At 35.6% G+C, this 10,523-nt stretch overlaps 1 long non-coding RNA gene across 1 annotated transcript; it reads left to right on the top strand.

Annotated features, from left to right (window-relative positions):
- The first annotated feature begins 3,640 nt into the window (after positions 1-3,640).
- LOC135157583 (uncharacterized) lies at positions 3,641-9,454 on the top strand. The gene is made up of 2 exons (XR_010296576.1): positions 3,641-3,949; positions 4,911-9,454. It is a non-coding gene; the product is annotated as an uncharacterized LOC135157583 (long non-coding RNA).
- The last annotated feature ends 1,069 nt before the right edge of the window (positions 9,455-10,523 follow it).

Genomic DNA, 10,523 nt, shown 5'->3' with positions numbered 1-10,523 from the left:
TCCGGTGAAAATCGTCGGATGATCTGACAACTTTCGACAAAAACCTCTCAGCTCTCCATTATCATTATTTTATTCGGCACTTTCAGAAATAAAAAAACAAGGTAGCATGTACAATGCAATAATAAGAAAAAGTACAAAAAATACAATTTTTTTTAGACCCTTGCTCACCCAACCAGGTATAGGGTTAGGAATAGGTCAACTTAATGGCCAACTTAATGTGTGTCTTATCATCATCATTATCATTGTGATTTTAATTGCATTTTCAAAGGAATCGCTGTTAAAGTAGAGAGTGTCTCCGTATAGTAAATGCGCAAACTCTCTAAAAATACTGGACAAGCTACAATGACTTTCACATCATACACAGTAAATACGCTGTTCAAGATTTTATACAACGCTGTTTACTATATGAACCTTACAGTATTTGTTTAACCGTTTAAACAATCATGTTTAATTTATTGAAGATTAGATATTGAAAATTTAACTTTGTTGCTTAAGATTTAAACACTTGTTTAAGCTGTTTAAACAATTACTGTAAGGTTCATATAGTAAACAGCGTTGTATGATTTTTTTTTACTGTGTAATAGACCAAGTAATGGTTAGACCAAATGGTGATTAGACCAAATGCTAATTGACCAAGTGGATATACACGTCTTTTACAAGTTTGTTTTATTATTATTTTTACCAACCATCATTATGAATAATGTTAGAGCTATCTTGTGCGGTTTGTGTGTGTGTGCAGTGTCTTTCATTATTTGTCTCTTGTTTTATCGGGAATCTTTCTCTTTTCACAAAGTAATTAAGAAGCCCCAATGATGCTGGTAATCGTGAATGGAACAGTGTATAGCTTTATTCGAAGTTTAAGTTTACTATTAAAAAAAACCTCTCCCCTTATTTCTATTCCTCGCGTGGCATACACACCCCTGCAGAGGCGCTACCCCCTCCCCCAGTGGCGTACCGTGGGTCACGGCATTGGGGGGGGGGGCACCAGCAAAAATTTTGAGTCACTTAAAGAGCGCGCGAAGTGCGCTCAGTTGCCAGGTATACTGACATAATAGAGACATTTTTAGAACAGTGTCATTAAACGGATATGTATCTCACTTATCACATAATGCGAGCGCGAAGCGCGAGCTAATTTTTTTTAAAATTCAGACCTAAAAAGGACATTATAAGCAAATTCTTGTAATCATAATACATACCTGTCTCGCTAAACAAACCATGCGAGCGCGAAGCGCGAGCTGAAATTTTTGTATATATTGACCCCAAACAGGGACATTTTAAGGACTATATTTTAGGAATCCATTAAGAGTATACATATCTCACCATAGTCATCTATTGTGAGTGCCAATCTCTTGCTGATTTTGTTAGAATAATATACATCTAAACACATGAAGCACTTTTTGTAATCATTGTAATCATGGTTAACATACGCATCTCACTAATCAAATATTGCGAGCGCGAAGCGCGAGCTGAAAATTTAGGAAATTCAGATCTGAAGAGGGACATTTCAAGGCTTGTTTGTAGGAATTCACGAAGATCATACGTATTTCACTCACAAAAATATGTGAGCGCGAAGCGCAAGCTTAAATGTTTGCATATCATTGACCCAAAACAGGGATATAAGGACTGTTTTTTAAGGAATCCATTAAGAGTACATATCTCACCATAGTCATCTAATGCGAGTGTCAAACGCATGCTGATCTTGTTAGAATTACATGTAAATGACACATGAAGCACTTTTTGTAGTCATTATCATATACGCATCTCACTAACCAAATGATGCGAGCGCGAAGCGCAAGCTGAAAATTTTTGATATTCAGATCAGAAAAGGGACATTTTAACGACTGATTTTGGGAATTCATGAAGAACAGACATATCTCACCAATCCACGAATGCGAACGTAAGCACGGACAGGAAATGGTTTATATTAAGACCTTAAAATGGGGCAATCACTTTAAGTAGTCATGAAATAGAAGCATATGTCACTACATAAACAATAATAATTCGAAGTGCGAGGAAATATATTTGGTGTATATTGACTTGAAAACGGGAGGTTTTAGTACAACAGGATTATATATCTTGTTAAACATACAATGCGAGCACCAGGAACAATGAAGACATAGGCCCTGCGCAAATTATGTTTCATAAAGTTATGATTTTTTTTAATGTAATATAACATAACATAATTATAACATAATATAACATTATAATTAACAATAATTTCTTCTTTCCCCACTACGTTTCTTTCCCTTTCTCCCTCTTTTTCTCCTTTTCCCCGTTTTTTTTTTTTTTTGGCCAGCCGATTGGGGGGGGGGGGCACGCACGTGCCCCCCATGCCCCCCGTAGTTACGCCACTGCCCTCCCCCCATCCCCGACATACGACCATTATCATTAATTCACTTGGCGCCACTCTGCGATGATCATAAATTCATATCGCCGCTGTCGCTATAATTATGGTTAGTCAGACTTAACCATTTTGTGTGCGTTTATATTGCAAGGTGATTTAAACAGTTGCTAACATCAAAAGATAATTCATGAGCAGGCTATAGGTAGGCCTATATACTCACTTCTTTCACCATTCCTGATCCTATAAATCTGTCATCTTCTCTGTGGAGCTTTCAAACTTCGGATGCCTATTTTCGAGATAGCAGGAAGGTAAAGTTCTTGATATTGTAATGATAATAATGATAACTCTTATTTACCCAGGGTAGCCATGCGCTTCAGCCGTAAGCTGTTCTTACAGCGGGCCTTGCACAATACCCTTCTCCAATCTAAATGCTGAGCGCCTAGCAAGAAGGCAGAAGGTCACAATTTTAAAGTCTTTTCTGACTCGGCCTGGGATCGAACACACGACCTTCCGTTCATGAGGTAGGCGCTCTACCACATCAGAACCACCGTCCGGTCATGTATTTATCTTTTATCGTTTTTATTTATTTTTTCTTGGTCTCCTTTTCTGTAATTTCATCTGTAAAATTATGAGCCATAGCCCCGGTAAGCTTACCAATCCCATTTATTTATTTATTTCCTTGGTGGTGTTCCCGGGGATGGGCGTGTCCCCCCTCGAATTTATTTACCAACCTATGGGAGACGGACGTCTCCCCCTTCCCCCTTAGGGATAAAAAAAAACCTTTCGCAATTCAGAGCATGATTTAATTTGTCAAAAGCTGAAAGGAAAGCAATAGTTCCCATGCACTGTCGCGATTCGCGCTACGATCAAAACGGCGTACTTAATCGTGGAGTAGTCGTAGTGATCTTATCAGATCGTATCAGATCATCGTATTGATTGTAGAAAATTTTTAAATGGTTCAAACATTTTCGCGATCAGTTACGAAATGTCAATCGTGGCTTTCGTAAAGGATCGCAAGACAGTGGGAGAGCTAGGTATTTGGATCATCATACTATTCAATTTATTTTTTGGACACAATAATTTTGTTTTTCGCGCAACCCTCCTCTTGTTGGTTTCTTCACCTTAGGATTTACTTATGTTATAGAAAAAGCCAGACTGATATAAGGCAAAGATGTTGATTTTCTTTCGCTCAGCCACTGGCGTACAGATGGGAGAAGGGGGGGGGGGCTTGGGCTATGGCCCCAAAAAGTTCCACGACAAAGAAAAAAAATTAACATGGAAAAAAAGCAAGAAAATAGAGACAAAATGGTAAGATTTTTAATGTTATATTCTGGTGATCAAACTCTATCACCGAATTAGATTTTTCACTTCAAAAGGTCAAGAATTTTGCTAGCTCGCTTCACTCTCCGGAGCCTTCAAAAATTGTCAAACACGTCATGTTGTGCCCCTCAATATTTTTGGCTCATTACGCCCACTGTGCTCAACACTATTTTTCTCCTTTTCTTTGTTTAGGTTTCATTAAATTGGTACAAAAGAAAAGATAAGACTCGCATAAAGCCGAGATGATGATGATGACTCGCTTACTCTTCATATCTTTCACTGTTGGTAAGTTTGAAGCAATGGTGCACAGATGGGGGAGGGGGCTTGGGGCCATGAACGGATGACCCCCCCCCCCCCAAAAAAAAAAAAAAAAAAAAAAAAAAAAACGTCCAAGAAAATAAAGGAGAAGAAAAGGGAAAGGAATGGTGAAAGGGAAAATACGATCTTCTTGGAGTATTATGTCAAAATCTATCACAAAATTACATTTCTTTATAAAAAGGACGAAATTTGTGCTCGTTCGCTTCCCTCCCTAGTAGATTTTTTTTTATGTCACATCTGTCACGACTGGATCCCATAACAAATGTTGGCTCTATATATACATCACTGGTGTACACCACTGATAGAAAGTGAAATAAGACTTGACTGCTATGAGACGCCGATTGTACCAATATTATATATAACAAATAATTGTTCTATATAATATTGGTACAATCGGCGCTCATAGACTGCACATAAAAAAAAATGAAATAACATATAGGCGGATCCGGAATTTAGTGATTTGAGGATGGGGCAAAAAAAAGGTCATCGATTATTTTTGGCAGAACTTTGGACTTAAGAGACAAAACGGGGTAACTCTGTCAAAAAATGACCTGATTGTCGCTACGAGAAATGTATAGATCGATCTAAAGAACATAGACGATTCAAACCAAAATGGGTGTATTTGCATCCTATGTATTCATTAAAAAAAGCAAAAAATTGGGATTTCCCTTTGAGACACCCCCCCCCCCCTCAGCGACCCCCTTCCCGAGGCCATGTATCAATCTCACTATAACCGAAGACATTATTGTACGAACAGACGCGGCGCATGGAGGAGGGGCAGGGGTTGAGACCGCCCCTTAATTTTTGAAGCAGTGAAAAAAAAAACGGGCTTAGGTTATTTGGGTTCCCCCTTTATTAAATCCATTTTTATTGTGGATTCCCCTTTGAATGATTTTTTACTCAAATCATTTTGTTATACCTCCCATAGCTCTCACGCATCTGATAGCCGCATCGGTTTCTCGACCTTGCGCACAAGATGGCATCGCCACCATACATTACAAGAAGGATCCATACAGATCGTACAGGAAAGGTCCAGTAAGTCACGACGTAGCCAATGCCGAATGCTCGTACCCATCGCAGGCAAAGCCCACGATGTACACACCGACGCGAGCTATTCCTCGGAACACGAGCATGTCGAGTCGTACAACTCTCAAGTCAAGCCCAAAAGAAAAGTGGCTTGCGGGTTTATGGAAGGATTTGAAGGCACATGAGTCATGAACCTCACGAGCAAGATACGATGAAGCTCACGAGCTAGATACGATTTAACTATATATTTTTTTCTTGGAGATCACTAAAGGAGTGTTGCGAGTCCCTTGCAATCAATTGCAAATCTATTTTGGAGTCCATATAGATCAGTCATAAGTCTTGCAATTATTTGCAAATTAGTAATTGAATGCCGATCTCTTTCTGGCAACATATCACTGATTTGCTACAACTAAACCTGATCTATTAATGATATTGTAAAATATTGCAATTTTAAAAAAAATCACGTGCACACGTTGATATCATATCATGCACATTTATGTTACTTTATTGTCGCATTTGCAAATATTTTTCCGAAGATAAATCAAATTAAAGGACAAGTCCACCCCAACAAAAGTTGATTTGAATAAAAAGAGAAAATCCCAAAAAGCATAACACTGAAAATTTCATCAAAATCGGATGTAAAATAAGAAAGTTATGACTTTTTAAAGTTTCGCTTAATTTCACAAAACAGTTCTATTCACATCCTGGTCGGTATATGCAAATGAGGAAACTGATGACATCATCCACTCACTATTGCTTTTATATTTTATTATATGAAATATTCTAATTTTCTCCTCATTGTCAAGTGAAACATCAATTAATTCCTCCCTTAACATGTGTAGCTAGCGTTGTTTAATACTATATGGTTCAGTCAAGTTGGTCCTTATTGTCAAATCTGTAAAGAATGAAAAATTGTATAATTCAAATAATAAAAAACAAAAGAAATAGTGAGTGATGGACATCATCGACTGACTCATTTGCATGTCACTGAGTTGTGCACATCACTATTTTGTGAAAAAATAATCGAAACTTTAAAATTCCATAACTTTCTTATTTCACATCCGATTTTGATGAAATTTTCAGCGTCATGCTAGCTTGATTTTTCTCTATTTATTCAAATAAACATTTTTCTGGGGTGGACTTGACCTTCAACAAGGGGAATAACAAAATTCACTAAGGCCTAAACTAAGATTATTGATGTTTTAGAGAATTTCAATATTTTGAAAATAAAGAAATACAGTTTGTGCTTGTCTTGTATATATATTATAATGTGAAAAACAGTATTTTTTCTGTAAATTTGATAATGGCGAATAATAATTATCTATACGTATAAAGATTGTTGCCGCCAGCAGATGGTTGGCTTGTTTAGTTATAAGAGATAAAGAAGGAATAAGACATGAAAGATATGAAATATTAAATACCTGCAGGAGAAACAATCATGCTGTTGCCATGGAAACGCGTTGTTTGGAATCTAGTTTCTAGACATACATAAATCCTTATCTCCATGGTGATACCATAGAGCTATACCAGATGACAAGATTCAGGCCCTTAAACGGATAGGCGCAGATCCGGTAGTGCGGGCCTTGTTACCGGGTTTACTTTTAATTGGTTTAATGCCAATTCGGCCAATTACCAACTCGTCATTTGGTCTACCATCAGTTTTTCCACTATCATTTCGTATAATAATTAGTTGATCCAATAGCCATTTAGTCCATATACCATTTGGTCTAATTGGACTAAGTTTTAATTCGACGAAATGAATGAAAATAAAAAAAATCCATTTTAGACCAACTGCTTATGAGACGAAATGGTCTTAAACGAAGTGATGGTTTGACCAAATGATTATTGAACCAAATAGTTATTGGACCAAATGTTGTTAGACGAAATGTCGATGGACGGAATGGCATTAGACGAAATGAAAGTAGGCCATGTGATGAGTTGGCAGTGGACGAATTTACCCCCCCCCCCCCGACCCTAATATGAAAAGTGCCTCCCCCTCTTGACTGATCCTGGATACGCCCCTATTATACTAGATTGTTCCAACTTTACCAAAATGTGAAGCGTTGATATAAAGTATTCGATTTTTCCCACGTGCTTCTTAAAGGACAAGTCCACCCCGACAAAAAGTTGATTTGGATAAAAAGAGAAAAATCCAACAAGCATAACACTGAAAATTTCATCAAAATCAACTATAAAAATATATTACTTTACTTACATTTTAGTTAGTAACCATTATTAAATGTCTCGTATTGTATAATGAGTTTTTATTTTTAAGGTTGCCTCTTATTCTCTTTCCAATTTCCACCTCTTTCTTTCCCTTTTCTTTTGTCTTATCCCTATTTCTTTCCCTTTTCTCATCCTTCCCCTCTTTCTCCCTAATCTTTTACCCTCCCTGTTCTTCATTGGTGACACTTTGTAGTAATTATGTTATGGCCTTTGGTATTTACTTATGATATACATTTCTTTTTCATCTAGATGAATCTGTATTGTATTTAATTATTTATCTCTTTATAATGTTACTTTATATTTTGTTATGTTTCTATCTGTACATGTAAACTTTCACACATTTCAGTCTTTGACTGCTTGTGATTGTATTTTGATAGTTTTTATTGCAATAAAATCCAATATATATATAATTATATAATATAAAAATCGGACGTAAAATAAGAAAGTTATGACAATTGTTTTGCTTAATTTCACAAAACAGTTATGCTCATCCTGGTCGGTATGCAAATGAGGAGACTGATAACGTCATCCACTCACTATTGCATGCATGTCACCGAGTTGTGCACATCACTGTTTTGTGAAAAATAAGCGAAACTTTAAAATGTTATAACTTTCTTATTTTGCATCCGATTTTGATGAAATTTTATGCGTTATGTTAGTTTGATTTTTCTCTATTTATTCAAATTAATATTTGTTCGGTGTGGACTTAACCTTTAACAACCCGTTAACAACATACAAAGAGAGAAGTCAAAAGCAATGACGCTGTGTGCTTTGTTTTATTTCATTAAAATCTTAAAAGGAGAAAGGTACAGCATTTTTAAATTTTTTGTTGATATCACAAATAACACGGGTGGAATGCCAAAATGAAGGAAGTAATGGCGTCTCACACTCATTATTTCTTTTATAATTTCCAAAAAAAATAGGCATAAAACTTATATATATACATATTGATATTTTCTCTTTTTTATGCAAAGCGTGGTTTGAATACAATCGATATTTTAGCATTGTTGTATCATGTTGCTTCATTCAACCAACAAGATCAAGAGCTTGTTTATTATCAAATTGAAAAGAACTGGATTTCGCAAAAAAAAAGCTATATAGGGAGTGTGTTACGTACATAATTGCCTCACTTACGCATCACTCTTGCCACGTTTGTTCTATTAAGTTTAGTGAAAATTGAAATGAATTTTTATTTGGCATCAGAATATGATGAAATTTGAAGAGATAGTTTTTTGGCTTTTAGATGAAATATCAGCAATATTTCATATGCATTTTTGTACATGGAGCGACATTTCTTATAAACGCTGTTTGACTCAGTGACTTGGTGACTCGCACTCTCTTTGCTCAGAGAACAATTGCATTTGAAGGGCCCAGATTTTGGAACGATCTTCCCCATGATATGGTATACGTGCCTCACTTAATATATTCAAACGTAAATTGAAAGCGATGCTTATCAATTCTTATAAATTCCCTGTGTAAACTTTTATATACATGTACTTTGTTAATACGCTCTGGCTGAGTAATGAGTAATAAATAATAGTCATAGAGTGGCAGTCTGGCAGACTCCTTTTTATTTTTTTGTATTCCTTACATATCCACAATTGTCACATTTTTGCATTACTTTCAATTTACTTATATACCTGTCCTCTCCTACTCATTAAGACTGGTATTTTTTCTGGATCCTGCAGACTTAACAAGCTTTGCTTTTTTATGCAGGTTCCCTCATATTTCACTCTTTTAAATTGTCTTTAATTCCAAATCGCTATTTTCTTTAATTTGAATTAATTGTTATGCCTTGTCTGATTGTATTCTCATGAGTTTTCTGATATTGTTTTCATATTGTTGTTTGAACTTGTGAAATATGTAAAATAAAGTCAAATCAAATCTTGATAGTCATGTTCCGCAGGTGGTTTGGTATAATATTATGCACTTATAAAAATGCCTCGTTATCCTGTTTGTGTATGTATTTTGGATATACTTCCCCAGTCATTCAAATTAATTATTAACACAGGAGAATAGTCCTACATCTGTCCTATCAACTGTTTTTGTTCTGTATCTTCTTTCATTCAGAACCATACAATGACCGAATTAACCACATAGGCATATTTAAAACATTCGATTTCTTAATATGATTACATCGAGTGTATTGTGCAACTTTTTACAACTGATGTTTAATGTCATTTTTAGAATTGAATTGTGGAAAATAAAAATTTAGTAATATCTTGCCTTTTAGTGATTTTTTGGTGTATCGATATCACCCCAATAAGGTCATCATTATTTCGTGCTTTATCACTTATTTAAACGGATATGAACAAAATAAAATTAAAATCTACATATTGAAAAATAATAACTTATATAGAACAATGTGAACTGCTTATTATTTTTTTTGTAACAACAGTTTTTAAGAGTTCAACAATTCAAATCAAATATAAATCAAATAGAAATTTAAATGAAATTGAATTTTCATGTAACATACTGTAGGAAATTTGAAGATAAAAACATGTTTTTACTTAATTCCCAAGACATACAAATGAAATTGTATTTTCGAAATGTGAAAAATAATATTGACGAAGTTTATACAATTATTGAATTTACTAATTTTGACAGTTATAAATATAATTTTAATCAGCATAATCGAGGAAGTTAGGTAAATGATAAAAATGATAATACAAATGTATGTCGACCAAACTATTCAATTCATAGCGCCATCTATCCTCGACGTACAATGTAAACAATGATACGTCCTCCAAACACTGCTCCTTTGAAAGTGTCTCGTTGAGCATGCAAACTAAAGATCCGGGGGCGCATGCGAGCTGGACGTGGACCAACGGATTGCCGCTGAATGCCGCATCTTTGCAGATCGCATACTGTACTACTATAGCTAATATTTTATAGAAAACAAAGGGCTTTGTTTCTGTGGGCAAGATTGTCTTGCATGAATTCAGCAACAGTGTAGCAGTGGCAGCGTTTGAAACGAGACAGAGGATAATCAAAATTACAGTGACAAAGGTTCGTATTCTTTTCGTCTTTTTCACAAATAATATATTAACCTGATTAACTCAGTCAAATAACTGGACACCGTCCCGTCCCCGGGTCTAATTTTGTTACATAGTAACATACCGGTACTCGAATTGCACGCCAGTTCTAACGTTCGGCCTGTCCTCCCAACTCTTTGGTTTAACACGTGTATAACAAGGATAAAATGTAGAATACTTCTATGATAGGAATGTCTGTGCTAGCTGTGAAGATCCAAACTAACTCACTGCCGTGGCTTTGCAGCATGTTGCAG

This window comes from Lytechinus pictus, chromosome 19, assembly GCF_037042905.1.
Source record: "Lytechinus pictus isolate F3 Inbred chromosome 19, Lp3.0, whole genome shotgun sequence".
In the NCBI taxonomy this organism is placed as follows: Eukaryota; Metazoa; Echinodermata; class Echinoidea; order Temnopleuroida; family Toxopneustidae; genus Lytechinus; species Lytechinus pictus.
The sequence above is the reverse complement of the archived record's forward strand: the minus strand, read 5'-3'. Positions and strand labels throughout refer to the sequence as shown.